Source organism: Gossypium arboreum, chromosome 13 (assembly GCF_025698485.1).
Source record: "Gossypium arboreum isolate Shixiya-1 chromosome 13, ASM2569848v2, whole genome shotgun sequence".
Taxonomy (NCBI): Eukaryota; Viridiplantae; Streptophyta; class Magnoliopsida; order Malvales; family Malvaceae; genus Gossypium; species Gossypium arboreum.
In genome coordinates, this window is record NC_069082.1 from 118996980 (window position 1) to 119013857 (window position 16878).

The 16878-nt window shown below is 35.9% G+C and overlaps 1 non-coding gene across 1 annotated transcript; it reads right to left on the reverse strand.

Annotated features, from left to right (window-relative positions):
- Nucleotides 1-16362: 16362 nt before the first annotated feature.
- LOC128287492 (small nucleolar RNA R71) lies at nucleotides 16363-16469 on the reverse strand. Its single transcript, XR_008278192.1, has one exon. It is a non-coding gene; the product is annotated as a small nucleolar RNA R71 (small nucleolar RNA).
- Nucleotides 16470-16878: the final 409 nt, after the last annotated feature.

Consider the following 16878-nt stretch of genomic DNA (forward strand, 5'->3'; position numbering starts at 1 on the left):
AAGGAAATTGAAGGGAGATCTTCAGTCTTGAAGGAGAATTCGGTTTCTGAGATGGATCAATCGGCTTTCTTCGAGTAATTCCTTGCCTCCTACTCCTGTCCCCCCTCTAGGTGCCTCTTAGGGTGTTTATATAGGCTTTAGAATGCTTCCAAACCCTCAAGAGTGGCCTTTTCCGAATAAAACTAGACTTGGGCTCAACAGGGACACACCCATGTGGCATGCCCGTGTGGGGTGGCTTAGGCCGTGTTTAGAGTCTGTTAAATAGACATGGGCGTATGGTTTACCCATGTAAGGAAGTCCAGGCCATGTTGATTTTCCACATTGACCCATTTTCTCCGTTTTTGGCCGTTTCTCACTCTTTTTACTATCCGATGCTCAGCTAAGTATAAAACATGAAATTAAAGGATTAGGAGCATCGAATTCCACAAATCTAATGATAATTCATCCAAAAAATGTGCTTAAGCATGGGATAAAATATGTATAAATTACGACTTATCAAATACCCCCACTCTTAAGCGTTTGCTTATCTCAAGTAAAATCCTCAATTCACAATTAAGAATTCATTTTTCTCAACTTATAATTCTTATCAATAATATCTTAAAATAATCCACAAGTAATCATACATTGATAATTCAACTAAAAGAACATCAAAATTTCAAACATTCCAAGTTGAGCATTTTATCACAAAAACATAGGTGTTTCCCCTCATCTAAGTAATCGCCTTTGATTCAAAATATCACAGAATTCAACATCCTCACTAAAGATTCACTCAAATCACTTGAAGTGTTTAAGGGCAACAAATTTAGCACTCATTAGTTAATATGGAAAGTTATTACCATAGACTTGCGTGAAAATCAAATCTCCACCACTATATATTGAGATGATGCATCAATCAAAAGGTCTTTAGAGGGTTGTAACGTGGCTTTGGTCACGGGGTGTGGTCACAAGTTGAAAGAGATGGTTAGAATCGAGATTGAATTGAAAAATTATCTAACTAGAAAAATACTAATCCTAACAAGTTACATTCCTAATTAGATAATCCTAGAATTGAGCTTTTCTTCTTGAATAACATCGTTTTAACCCAAGCATTACATAGTTTCGTAAAATGCTAGACGAAAAATCTTAATTTCAGCAACTTCGTTTTTAAGAACAAATCAAGTAACATAGAACTTTGCTAACTATCAAAAATAAAACATAGCTAAGCAATTTATTCAAATCAAATCTCAACAAAAACAGCGATTAAATTACTTGAGGGGATTTCAACAATAATGGGTTATTGGTTAATATTGAGGGTAATCAATGAATGGCTTGTTAGGCTCAAGGGGGTTCACTAAGGCTTAAATATGAAGGTAGTCTTTTATGGAGTGAGTGGGTTAAACCTAAGTGCCTTTATCATCTCAACATATCAAATTAATGGTGTGGTCTTGACATGCATAATCGAAGCAAGTTCTAGAATAACAAATCAATATTGATGCACTCATAGCAACAATAAAAGTGGGCATGAAAGAAATAATATATGCTCTAAAGGCTCAAGATCTCACAAAAATTATGGCTTTTTGATGTTAATCCTGTGAATTTCAACTTCAAGATAATACCTAAACTTGAGGAAATAACCTAAAAATTTTTAATTCTCAAAAATCAACTTATCATGCTTGATTCTCTAATTCCTTAAAGTTTAAACAATCAATGCATAAATGCCTATGTTTTAATTCAAGACATATCAATAAAAATCATAAATTAATCAAAATTCATTCTAATAGTGATATGAGTGAGTCACGTGAGAATAAGACAAAATTTAGGGATTTTTCTAATAATGATGTAAATAACCCCCCACACATAAGATGTACATTGTCCTCAATGTACAAAGATAGATTTACTAAAAAATATAGATATAAGATTAGAAGATAGGAAGAGAAGTGAAACTTCCTGAATGTTAAATGGAATCCTTGAATTGGAAAGTAATCAGCTAAGGCAAGGGTGAGATTTAGAAGAGGATACTCCGGTGGTGGTAGAGGTTGTTAGTCCACAAGTCCTGCGCTAAAAGAATATTATAGCTGGTGGTAGCTACGGTCGTGGTTGAGTAGGGTATGGCAGTCGTGGAAAGTAAGAACTGCGATAACTCTTAACGAAATGGCCGAAAACATAAATTTCTTAATATAAATTGTAAAACCCAAAGATGAAGTAAAAATAGTATTAAATAGAAATAGGATTAAAAGTAGGTTAAAAAGATAAATAAAGATAAAAATAAAAATAAATAAAACATAAATAGTAGGGGTTTATAGAGATATTGAGGCACACGGTTGTGGGGCACGCTCGTGTGCCCTTATTTCAACCCGTGTATTTCGTGGTTTTCAAATTTGGGCGTGTTGGTACACACGGCCGTGTTGCACAGCCGTGTCATTTTGACAGTTTCGACCACGGGTGGTGGGCACGGGCGTGTCGCACGCTCGTGTTAATTTCTCAGTTTCTACCATGGCTTATAGACACGGGCGTGTTGCACGCCGTGTCCTGCTTTGTTCGCTTCTCCCACGCCCGTGTATGTATGCCAACGCCTGTGTTATTTTGACATTTTCGACCACGGTCGTGTCACACACCGGTGTTAATTTCTCAGTTTCTACCACAACTTATAGACACTGGCGTGTCGTACGCCCGTGTTGTTTTGGCAGGATTGCCCATGGCCATGTCGCACCGGCGTGGCAACGTATCGATCCTTTGTTTTGGGAAAATATTTTACTCTATTTTCACATAGTCGTATCACACGACCGTGTCGTCGCTCGTGGTATGAGCACGGCCTAAAGCACGCCCGTGTGCTTGGCCATGTGGATTTGGAAAACCTGTGTTCAAGGGCCCAGTTAAAAATTTAGATGTTACAAACTAAAATTTTAAAGAAATCAACATTGTTAGTGCTTGGGTTGCCTACCGAGAAGCGCTTGTTTATAGTCTAAGCTCGACTTACCTCAATTTCGTGTGATTATGGTGGATTGAGGAGTTGAAACTCCTCGCCTCTGCTATCAATTTTATCAAAATAAAGTCTGATTCGAGTATTATTTACTTTAAAAGTTTTGAATACAGTGTGTGTTACCTCGACTGTACCATGTGGGAAGATGTTCATTATCGTGAAGGGAGATGCTCTGTCCGTATTGTGCTCTAAAGTAGCAATTCGGGGGTCATTTTCATCTAATAATACTTTGTCCCCAACTTTAATTTGATTTGTTTCATCCCTATGTTCATCGAGGTGTCGCTTTGATTTTTCGTGTGCTTTTGGTTTCTCCTTGACAGGTGTTCGCAAATTCATCTAGTTCATTGAACATGGCTCATGTATGCTCTTCGAACGTGTTTCTGCAAAGAAGGTTGCACCACATGATTAGTATTAGTAGCATGATTTATACAGCCATCCTCAATATTAGATGTGTTACTCAAATTACGAGCTTGAAGAGTGCTTGAAGAGTGACTGTTTCATCACCCACATGAAGTGTGAGTTCACCTATACCAACATCAATAATAGTTCTAGCAGTTGCTAAAAAGGGTCGTCCTAAAATCAAAGGTATGTTACTATCCTCTTCCATATCTAGAACAACAAAGTCTATTGGGTATATAAATTTATCGATTTAAATAAGAATATCTTCAATGATACCCCTAGGAAATCTAATGGTTTTATTAGCCAATTGAATGCTCATCCTAGTTTGTTTGGGTTTCCAAGGACCTAGCTGTTTAAACATTTTATAAGGCATAACATTAATGCTTGCCCCTAAATCAGCCAATGCATTATTAACATCTAAGCTACCAATTAAACAAGGAATCGCAAAACTCCCTGGATCTTTCAACTTGTTGGGTAGCTTATTCTGTAGAACGGCTGAGCAAACTGTGTTCAACTCCACATGTGATGCCTCATCCAACTTCCGTTTATTTCCTAAAAGCTCTTTTAAAAATTTAACTGCATTTGGCATATGCGAAAGAGCTTCAATAAATGGAAAGTTAATATGTAATTTCTTTAATAATTTAAGGAATTTACCAAATTGTTCGTCCGTGTGGTCTTTCCTTGATGTTCTGGGGTATGGCACACGAGGTTTGTACTCTTTACTTACCGGTTTTCGCTCACTGTGGTCCACCTCATCCTTACCTTTTCTCACCACAATTCCTTGTGTAACACCCCGAATTTGGGCCTAGAAGTATTGGGCCTTGAGTGGGGGTCCGTAAGGAGGTTGTATATAGGTATTTAATTGTGCAATGAAATGAAACAATTAAATGTTTGCTTTAGTGGTTAATGGCTTTGAGAAGTGTTGGAGAAATCGTGGGTTCAAACTTAGGCTTTAGCAAAAATTTTGGTATTAAGTGAAAAAAAAAACTGGATGCTTGGATGAGGGCCTTTTAAATTATTGTGTTAAATAAATGACACAAGGAGCAATGTGGTCTAGTGGAAATGGTGTAATTAAGGTTGTATGGGAGCCTGGGTTCAAGCCTTGGCTCTTGCAATTTATTCTGTTTTTTTTAAGGGAACCTGGACTTTGGCCTTTAGACCTTATAATTAATTGGGGATAAAATATGACACAAAAAGAGCCTATGGTGAAGTGGCAAGATGGTGTCATAGAGTTGGCAAGGAGGTCCAGGGTTCGAAACTCATGGCAATCAAAGAGCATTTATTTTTCTAACAGGGGGCGGCAAGAGTTGGTGTTGAATTTAAACTCTGATGTTGGAAGGATCCCACATCGGGAAGCTAACATAAGAGTGGATCTGGTCGGCTTTAAATAGAGAGAACCATGAGGAGAGTAAAGCTACCTTTCTTGGTCGATCCTTTCATTGTATGGCGTGCTCGTTTGGGTTGGGCATCGGCTAAGAGTGCTCGAGCATGGATTAACTCCAGTCTCCTATCGTGTGTATTTCTCACTACTCTAGTCAGAGGATGGCTACTTTGGTGCGATGGTAGAAAAGGGCCATGTAGGCCCAATAGGCCTACGGGCCCAATTGGATAAGTTTGTTTGATTGTGTAGTAAATATTGGACTAGGCTAGGCGAATTTCATATTTGTGGCTAGATTTGGGCTAAAAGGGCCACACGAGCGTGTGGGCCCATTTGGGTCTAGAATAGGCTTTAGGCCCATTCGTATTGTTATCCCTGTTTAGAATACTTTAGTTTACCAAATTACTAAAATGTCCTCAATTTGTAAAATTACCAAAGTACCCTCGATTTACAGAATTACCGTTTTACCCTCGGTTTATAGAATTACCATTTTACCCTCATATTATAGAATTACCGTTTTACCCTCGATTTACAAAATTACCGTTTTACCCTCGATTTACAAAATTACTAAAATACCCTTAGTTTACAAAATTACCAAAATACCCCTAGTTTGTAAAATTACCAAAATACCACTGGTTTATAAAATTACCGAAATACCCTCAATTTGTAAAATTACCAAAATACTCCTAATTTACAAAATTACAGAAATACCTTTGACTTTCTAAAAATTATAGAAATACCATTGGTTTACAAAATTACTGAAATACCCTTGGTTTGTAGATTTACCAAAACACCCTTGTAGGATGAAATGACTAAAATACCCCTAATAGGTAAAAAGACCGTAAAGCCCCTGTAGGGTAAAGTGACCGTAATACCCCTGTATGATAAAATGACGAATATGCCCTTATGTTCCGTATGACTGATGTGCTTAGGATTTACATATATTGATATTGGATTAGTTAAGTTTGAGTGATAGGTGGTGGTTATTGTAAGTGATTGATTTTGGAAACGTTTCAACTTCAACCCATAACAGGTGTGTAATAACCCTCGCAGTAGCTTAGATTAATATTCGCCAAAAAGCCGAAATGCTAAAATTTTGGCATTTCGGGAACTTGTGATTTTGCGTTTGCTTAAAGATGCGATAGATACGATATGATTGGTGTTTGGATCGATGGAGTAGGTAAGAGCGCAATTTTGTGCACGATGGTAAGTTGGGCCTCAATGGGCTGGAATCGGGCCCAATGGGCTTTCAGGCCCATTTGGGTAAAACTGATAGAAAATAAAATCTGGAAAAGTTGCATGTTAACACGGTTAGTACTGTTGTAAAATTTGGATTAAGCAGGCTTAGTGGGCTAAATCAACATTCGTAGGGCCCATTAGGAGTTTTGGGCCCAAAAGCCCGAATTTGATAAAGTGGGTTAAAGATCATTGTTTAAACACTCGGAAATATTGATAATTGTTAATGAACATGAAAAACCCTGCTATTTGGTAAAATTACGAAATTACCCTTATAATATGAAAAATGACTGTTTTGCCCTTGTGGGCAAATGACTAACTTGGACTGTGTGGTTGATGGATTTGATTGTGAATATATGTTGGTGATATGAATGACTTGGCTACGATTGTTTGATTCAAATATGGGCATGACATTCTGCATACATGGCATGTTGCATGGGTTAGGTTTTATAAATGGAGGAAGTGCTAAAAGGGTTATGCCCCAGTTTACCGAAAAGGGCTTTGCCCCAGTTTATCAAGAAGGGCTTTGCCCCAATTATTAAAAGAGGCTAGGCCTGCAGTTATATGATAAAGCAGCTATGCTGCCAGTGGAGAGTTTGGTTGGGTGGGTTGAGTTATTCCCCACATGGTGTGTTGGTTGGTACGGGTGGAGAGTAGTGGATGGTGGGTTGAGTAGTCTCCCCAAATAGGCTTGCATACATTCATTGATATTACATGTGATATTGAAATGGGCCTATGGGCCATACCGCTTACAGTAAAGGCTTCGGCTAGTGATATGATTTATGAAAAGGCTTCGGCCCAGTGATATGATTTATGAAAAGGCTTCGGCCCAGTGTATGTCGAGACTGAATTAGGGCTTAGGCCCATATTGCTATTGTTTAAGGGCTAAGGCTCAGACTGTACTGTTACTGAATAGGGCTTTGGCCCAGATTGTACTGACACTGTGTTATTCACTGTTTGTTTGTTGTTAGGGATTACACACTGAGTTTTTGTAAACTCACCCCATTTCTAACTATGCAGGTAATCCCTAAGCTTAGATGGTTTGGAGCTGCGAGGGACTCCGAGATGGCCACACTACTGTTTCTATTTCTTTTAATTGCAATAAGTAACCAGTTTATTTTTTTTATATAAGTTTCAACTTAATTAATATTATTATTTGGTTTTGGGTTGTAATAAGGCCATTTTAATTATTTTTCTGGGATTATTTTATTTTATACCCTATATTTTACTGATAACAATCCAAAATGGGTTAGACTTAGGGCGCGTTTCCAAAACGATAATTGTTTTCAAAATAACACAACGATACAATTAATCGGTTTACCAAAAATATTTACTTAAATGAATTCCAACTCGTTTTTCTCAAAACCTAACCTCGCACCAAAGTGTGGCAATGGTTGTGGCCATGTCTAGGATTGGATCCAATCAAGAGCTTGGTACTTAAGCGACCTTCATGGCCCACCTCCTGCTTTGGATACCTACCGGTGCATGACTTCCATTCACTTTATTAACTTAGCAAAGACTATCTTTTAAAACACTAAGAAGGACGTTGAAAGAGGCATGGGTATTCTTAAAAACTTCAATGTGACATGTTAGATCCAGCCATAACGTCTGGGCTAGGTTTGGGGTGTTACATTTAGTGGTATCAGAGCCAGATTACAAAACTCGGCTGTGGTATGGGTAGCAAAAAATTATTGTTATTTTTAATTTTTATTTTTATATTCTTTCTTTTTTCAAAATTGGGGTTTGAAAAGGGTTTTTCTAAAATTTTGTTTTGAAATTTATCAACGAAACTTGACTTGTTTCTGAAAAGATGTTACTGGAAGTGTGGCACACCGAGTCTCCGGCACCAAATCTGTAAGTTCTCTAACTCTGTTTACTGTTATAGATTGAAATGCTATATTGAGAAACCACTATAAATAGTAGCACTATACTGGAACTCTCTAGTTAGAGTAAACTGTAACGCTTGAATTTAGATTTAGTATTTATTTGGTGTGTGTTCTGGAAATGTAGAATTGGTTGCATGTGAAATCTATCCGCTCCGATGGACAAATGTTTTGGGTGTATGTTAGTATTATTAGTATCAAAGTGCGCAGTGGAAGTGTGGTGGTGTAGTCTGAGAGTGGAAAATTTCGAGGACGAAATTTCTTTAATTAGGGTAGAATTGTAACACCCCGAATTTGGGTCTAGAAGTATTGGGCCTTGAGTGGGGGTCCGTAAGGAGGTTGTATATAGGTATTTAATTGTACAATGAAATGAAACAATTAAATGTTTGCTTTAGTGGTTAATGGCTTTGAGAAGTGTTAGAGAAATCTTGGGTTCAAACTTGGGCTTTAGCAAAAATTTTGGTATTAAGTGAAAAAAAACCTGGATGCTTGGATGAGGGCCTTGTAACACCCCGTACCCGATACCGTTTCCGGAGTCGAACACGAGGTGTTAACGGACTTAATTCATTAATTAAACAGCTCATACAATTCATTTTAAAATTTCCAGACAAGCTAGCTAACTGCATCACAGTCGCTTTAAAAATCATATCTCGAGTTACGAAACTCGAAATCCAATTCCGTAAATTTTTCCTAAAACTAGACTCATATATATATCTACTAATTTTTTTCTAGAATTTTTGGTTGGGCCAATTAGTACAGTTTATTAGTTAAAGTCTCCCCTGTTTCAGGGTTCAACTACTCTGACCTCTGTGTATTACAAATCAGATATCTCCCTATACAGACCTTCAATGACTATGCCGTTTATCTCTAATAAAACTAGGCTCAATAAGGAATCTGTACATATAAAGCGTGACTTCTAATTATCTTTTTAAAATTTATGGTGAATTTCCAAAGTCATAACAGGGGATCCAGAAATTGCTCTGGCCCTGTTTCACAAAAATTTAAACATCTCATAAAATATAGCTCATATACCTGTTTCGCTTATTCCATATGAAAATAGACTCATCAAGCTTCGATTCCATAACTTATTCATTATTTAATTCTATTTATACTATTTTTAGTGATTTTTCAAACTCACGTCACTGCTGCTGTCTGAATCTATTTTATGGTAAATTTTACCTATTTCATGGTTTCCATGGATTAGCTAGCAATTTGACATACATAATACCAAATATGATCATGATTAGCCATTCCAATGGCTAATCATTACCAAGAATTTCTATTTCCATACCACTCAATAACCATATCATAAGACCATATATATAAAATGATTATAATGCTATACATGCCATACTCAAAATATACAAGCCATTATGCCAAGATGGTATACGGATAGTGTGAGCGTGCCTCCACCATTTCCGATTTCCGAGCTGGCTTGTCAACACTACAAGGAATGAAAAGGAGGAGTAAGCATAAATGCTTAGTAAGCTCACATGCAAATAGCAAGTAACATAACCATATAAGCAAACATAAAACATCATTTGCATAATCATCACCAAGACATTCATATCACCTTTTCATTTATCATCTTACCATATTGTTGTTATATCGAGTTTTCAACCCGAGGGTTAAGTACATACCTGTTCAAAGTATCCATTTCACAACACTTACCAATACGTCCCTTTCATCTTGAGTATTCCTCCATTTGAGTAGAACTTTACCCGTTGAACACATCGGAATATAATTCGGATACATGGAAAGTTTGCACATAAGTGCCACATATGTAGCCAAGCTACCATGTAACCCGCCCATAAGTGAACTCGGACTCAACTCAACGAGCTCAGGCGTTCGCATCCATAAGTGAACTCGGACTAAACTCAACGAGTTCGGATGCCTAGTTACATCTCACGAACTCGGACTCAACTCAACGAGTTCGGACATTCGCATCCATAAGTGAACTCGGACTCAACTCAACGAGTTCGGATGCTCAACCATCCTAGTGACATGTCACTTGTATCCTAATCTATTCCTAAGGTTCAAACGGGCTTTTCCTCGAACACTTATCCTTGCCGTCTTCCGTAGAATGCCAAATCAATACTCAGTAACAATTATATTTAACAAGTAGTTCACATAATTTACATATTATTTGAAATTAACCACAAAGCATACATTTCATAATAAAATTCAGCATAACACATAATTAATATCAATAACTTAAAAATAACAATTATGCTACATTATTTAGACATGAACTTACCTTGGTACCAAAATACAAAGATTTTGCAATTTAGTCCACAATCTTTTCTTTTCCTCGATTGAGGTCGATTCCACGTCTTTCTTGATCTAAAATAACACATTTAGCTTATTTAATACTCACATTATCAAATTAATCCTTAACTCAAATTTTGGCAAAATTACAATTTTACCCTAAACTTTTGCATATTTACATTTTTGCCCCTAGGCTTGGGATTAAACTTTATTCCTTATTCTTATGTTTTACAACATGCTGATCACTTTTCTCTTCTATGGCAACATCAAATTCTCACTCTAACATGTACTTGTGACTATTAGGTATTTTTACCGATTAAGCCCTTTTACTCGCTTTTTGCTTAAAATCGAGTAGTACAAGTTGTCTAACATAATTTAAAACTTCATATTCTATCATAAAACATCAAAATACACAAATTTCACCTATGGGTATTTTTCCAAATATAAACCCTAGGTTAAATTATTGCTAACATAAGCTTTATCGAGTTTAGGGATCTCAAAACGTAAAAATCATTAAAAACGGGCTTGGAATCACTTACTATGGAGCTTGGAAGCTTGAAACAAACCCTAGCTATGGAGAACCCTTGAAATTTCGGCCTAATGAAGAAGATGGACAAAATTGGCTTTTAATTTTGTTTTTAATTCATTTTAATAACTAAATGACCAAAATACCCTTACTACTAAACTTTCCAAAATTCCTTCCATGTCCTAATTTTGTCCATGAACTTAAAATTGGTCAAATTGCTATTTAAGACCTCCTCATTAATATTCCAAAACAATTTCATACTAAAACTTCTAGAATGCAAGTTTTGCAATTTATTCAATTTAGTCCCAAATTTCAAATTAAGCACTTTATGCATAAAATTTCTTCACTAAATTTTCACACAATCATGCAATCATATCATAGACCTTAAAATAATCATAAAATAATTATTTCTATCTCGGATTTTGTGGTCACGAAACCACTATTCCGACTAGGCCCAAAATCAGGATATTACAGGCCTTTTAAATTATTGTGTTAAATAAATGACACAATGAGCAATGTGGTCTAGTGGAAGTGGCGTAATTAAGGTTGTATGGGAGCCTGGGTTCAAGCCTTAGCTCTTGCAATTTATTTCTTTTTTTAAGGAACCTGGACTTTGGCCTTTAGACCTTATAATTAATTGGGGATAAAATATGACACAAAAAGAGCTTGTGGTGAAGTGGCAAGGTGGCGCCATAGAGTTGGCAAGGAGGTCCAGGGTTCGAAACTCATGGCAATCAAAGAGCATTTATTTTGCTAACAGGGGGCGGCAAGAGTTGGTGTTGAATTTAAACTCTGATGTTGGAATGATCCCACATCGGGAAGCTAACATAAGAGTGGATGCGAAGCTGGTTTTAAATAGAGAGAACCATGAGGAGAGTAAAGGTACCTTTCTTGGCTGATCCTTTCATTGTATGGCGTGCTCGTTTGGGTTGGGCGTCATTAAGAGTGCTCAGAGCATGGATTAACTCCAGTCTCCTATCAGGTGTGTATTTCTCACTACTCTAGCTGTAGGATGGCTACTTCGCATGTATTGCTGCCAGATTGATCCTTCAGCTTTGTCAGTATGTACATGGATGCGCTTGTGGTTATTTTTCTATCCGTATTGGTCCAACATCAATCATGCCACTCCACCTTGTTTTGTTTATCCTACTCCTTGAATATGCTTTTTCGACCTGTACTTATCACAAAAAATACCTTTTCTGGCTCAAGGTAATTAGGGATTTTTACAGGTATTTCAAAGCATTATTTCCCTAATTTTTCCCTACTTTCTCATTCTGTTGGTGACCACATTTGAATATTTTAGTATCACCATTGATTTTCATGATTAGCTCATTATTTTCTAGGTCAATGGTGGACCTTAACGTGGCTAAAAATGGTCTACCTAACAGAATAGGTATTTCACGGTCTTCTTTAAAATCTAGAATTACAAAATCAACTAGGATGATAAAGTTACACATTTTAACCAACATATCTTGAAGTACTCCCTTAGGTTGTACATTGTAATGTGATATGCATATTTTTAAATTCCTTAACCTGAGTTTCTTGTATATAGATATGGGCATCAAATTTATACTTTACCCAAGATTACATAAGGTCTTACTAAAGTGAATATCCCTTACCTCTACAGGAATTGTAAAACTCCTTGGGTCTTTTAGCTTTGGGGGCAAATGTTTAGAAATTATCGCACTGCAAGATGTGTGATTTCTTTTAAATATTTAGCGTATTTAGGAACTTTTTCAATTAATTCAATTAAGGGCAAGTTAACATTAAATTGTTTGAATAAGTTTAGAAAACTTACAAATTTCACTTCATCCCGTTTCCATTTATCCTCTAACCATGAGGAGAATGGTTGATAAATGCAAAATTATACATATTTTTACCCCAAATACTTAGCATATTTATGGATGTTTATTACTAGGTTTGTGGATTTTGGTGCTCTTAATCCGGTTATTTCATGTTTTGTACTCAAGAGAGCACCAAGAGTCAAAAGGAGCCAAAAACGAGCTAAAAAGGGACAAAATGGACCAAATCGAGAATGTCAAAACCATTTTTAAATCGTTTTTAAATCGAGTTTTAGAAAATGGGAATCGACTTTAAGAAAAACGAAAATGGGAGTCGCCACCAATCTTTTTAGGTGTGATTGGATCACCTTATAAAATGTTTTGTTTTAAAACATTAATTTTGGTCTACGAAAGTCAAGAAAACAGATTCGGGAGTCGGTTATGTACGAGGAAGGGTTAGAACCCTCGTAACGCCCAAAAATTGGTACCTAATTGATTATCGTGTGTCTTTAATGTCGGAAATTTGAAAGTTTTAAGATGCAAACCTCTTTTAATTAGAATGTCTCAATTTTGAAAATTACGGCTCACTTATTTTAAACGAGTCAAAACATCACATCCAGTAAGTTAGGACGCAACATTTTAAAACCTTCGAAACTAAGCTCGTCTTTCAAAATTTCTATCTCAAACAACAAAACGCCATATCCAAGAAGTTAGGACACTATGTTTTGAAATCTCGAAATAATTGTTTAAGTTTTGAAAACTCAAAATCACTTAGAAGGGTGCTTGACTATTCGAATTCAACGAGAAAAGTCGCAACTCAGTAAGTTAGGGCACTACCTTTCTCGAAGTTTCCAAACATCAAGCATTGCCTTTTATTTTTCTTTTTAAAAAAACCTTGGAATATTATTTTAAATGACGTTTTAGGATGACATATTAATGCATCATGAAGCATAGATGTATTAAATATTCTAACATTTCCATACAAACATAAATAATATCATTAAGACAAAACTAAATAACATGAACATACGTTTAATAAAAACAAATCATACTAGGGTAAATATAAGATAATAAACAAATAAAAACATGAGTAAACTAAAAGAAAAACATAATACATGTAAAAATTATACAACAATATATATCATAAAATAGCACATAAAAGAAATAATTAAACATAGCATATAAAAAATGAAACTATGCACAAATAAGATAAATGACATACACTAAAAAATGAATAAATAGAACATTTACAAATTATAAAAATATAATGCAATAGTTCAAAATACATGAAATGATAATATAATATATATAAATGCATAGAAAATATATATTTGAAAATAAACTATATAAAAGGTTAAATATTATAATATATAAAATACATAATCAAATGTATAAAAGATAGGAATAAATATACATATTTGAAAAGTGAAGAAATTAAAATAAAAAAAGGGTTGAAAAACTAAGATAGACGAAGAATAAAATAAGAACAAACCACGAGAGTAAAACGCAAGAGGGAGAGAAATTTGAGTGAATGCTCTCAAGAATTCTTATTGCTTCCCAAAACTCAAGTGTGTTACAATGAAGGGAGAGGCCTCTATTTATAGTTGAGCCTCCCCAAATCCAACGGTATAGATCAATTACATCAACGGTTAAGATTAAAGGATATCTACAAATTAAATCTCCAAGATTACAAGATCATATCTTCAAGATTGCATATCATATCTAAGATTGCATGTCATATCTAAGATTGTATCATATCTAAGATTGAATATCATATCTAAGATTGCATATCCTTAAAGATTATATTTCCATATGAGTCAAGCTTATAGATGGACCTTAAATCTTTTCAAGTAATGGGCCATTTTGATTGGGCCAAATTATATGTTTGTAATTTTGTACTGGACTTGGACTTCTTTTTTTTTTTAAATTTGAACTTATTTCTGGGCCCGGGCAAATTTGAGTGTCTACAGAGAAGATGACACGGCCTAAGCCTTGCCACACGAGCATCTCACACACCCGTGGCCTTCGGGGGTGTCGACCAAGGTTTTCACGATTCACACGGCCTGGACATTGAGCCCACACGGTCGTGTGCAATTCAACGGATCGAACACGGCTTGGCAATCACGTCACACGGTCGTGGCACACGGGTGTGTCCCTTTTTCAAAGAGTTGTATTTTACACGAAAAGGGGTACTTAGGGAGGAAGAAAGCCAATCCAAAGCCTATATAAACACCCTAAGTAAGACCTAGAAAGAGGCCGCTTTTTCCAGAACTTTTCTGGAATACAAAACCACACACCGGGAATTACTTGAAGAAAGTCAGACGATCCATCTCAAAAGCGGAGCTACTCCAAGACTGAAGATCTCTCTCAGAATTCTTCAAGGGTTTTAGAGTTTTCTTCATGTTTTGTTATTTTTATACTTTTGAGATGTACTCTTATTTTATTATGAACTAAACTCCTTAGATACCTAAGGGGGATAAAACCTATGATGGATCTTGTTATTACTATCTGAACTGTATGATAAGTACTTGATTTGTTCTTAATTATGTGTTCTTAATGCTTGAGTTAATATTCCGGGTATTAATTCATGATTTGATGTGCTTATGCAAAGGAGGAATAGACCCTGTCTAAGAGTAGATTTGGCATAATTAAGCGGAGTTGATTAAACGCCTAGAAATAGGGTTACGAGATTTTTTCGGATTAGGGTGAAACCTAATATGGGAGTCATAGAGTGATTTACTGCTTCCTTAGGGGTTTTAATTAAGAAAGAAATTTTGATTAGTTCAACTGAAGGTTAGACGTTATTAGTCTCGAAAGGGATAATAACATAGGTTAGGGAGTCTCACGGATCAAGTTAAGTGAATAAATCGTCCAGTTTAGAGTCAGATAACAAGTGAAATCTAGGTGGATTCCTCTTTGGGTGTCATCTTTATTAATTGCTTTTCTTCAAGTCTTTTTCCAAATTTCCTCTTCGCTTTAATTAAATTAGTTGATTAGTTTAGATAATTAGTTTAATAAACAAACCCTTTTATTTCTAGGTTAAATAATAAAAAGATAGTTATTACTAGTACTTTTGGTTCCCTTAGGTACGGTATCCTGGTCTTGCCGTTACTATACTATTGTTCGATAGGTGCGCTTGCCTTTTCGCCGTGGTAATAGTTAGTCTAGGTTTGATCTTCATTATAAATATTTATTACTTATTACGAATCACGCGATCAAGTTTTTAGCGCCATTGCCGGGGAGCTGAAATATTAGGAACACTAAATTTTTATTACTTTAGCCATTTATTTTTTCTTGCAATTTTATTTTATTTTATTATAATTTACTTTTTCGCTCTCTTGGCATTTTTTTTATAGTTTATGACTAGAAGAAACCCGTTGGGACCATTACTTTTTTATGAAGAAATCTATCGTACAATTTGCAAAAATCAAAGAGAAATAAGGCGTAGCTTACGATACATAGAGAACGAGCGAGAAGACGATACTCAAACCCAAACCGATGAGATGGCTGAAAACCAAGGCAATCAGCTACCTCCTGCAATTGCTGCTAATCAAAATCCTGCTCCACGTACTATGTATGATTATGCTAAACCTTCTTTAATAGGAACTGAGTCTAGTATAGTTAGACCTGCTATTGCTACGAATAATTTCAAACTAAAACCTAACACAATTCAGATGATATAGTAGTTTATTCAGTTTGATGGTTTGCAGGATGAGGATCCCAACACGCACTTGGCGAATTTTCTTGAATTTTCTGATACATTCAAAATCAATGGCGTTTCTGATGATGCCATTCGTCTTCGGTTATTTCCCTTTTCACTGAGAAACAAAGCTAACCAATGGTTGAACTCGTTACCACGAGGATCTATCACTACTTGGGAACAAATGACCGAGAAATTTTTACTAAAATATTTTTCGCCGGCTAAAACGGATAAATTACGTAATGATATCTCTTCTTTTGTGCAGATGGATTTAGAAACACTTTACGATGCATGGGAGAGATACAAGGACTTACTGAGAAGGTGCCCTCACCATGGGTTACCACTTTGGCTGCAAGTTCAAATGTTCTACAATGGTGTGAATCCCTTGACAAGACAAATGATTGACGCAGCTGCTGGCGGAACCATCAACAATAAAACACTGAAAGATGCCTATGAATTTATAGAGGAGATGTCACTGAATAACTATCAGTGGCAAGTCATGAGGACTAAGCCAACAAAAACAGCTGGCGTTTATAATGTCGACTTAGTTACTATGCTGTCAAATTAGGTAGAACTTCTCAATAAAAAGATTGATAGTTTTCTTGGTTCTACGCAGGTACATCCAGTAATGAGGTGTGACTCAAGTGGCGGAGGTGTACATACAGAATACCAACCCTTCAATCCTACAATTGAGGAAGAACAAGTCAACTATATGGGTAACAATAACTTCCGATCTCAAAATAACCCA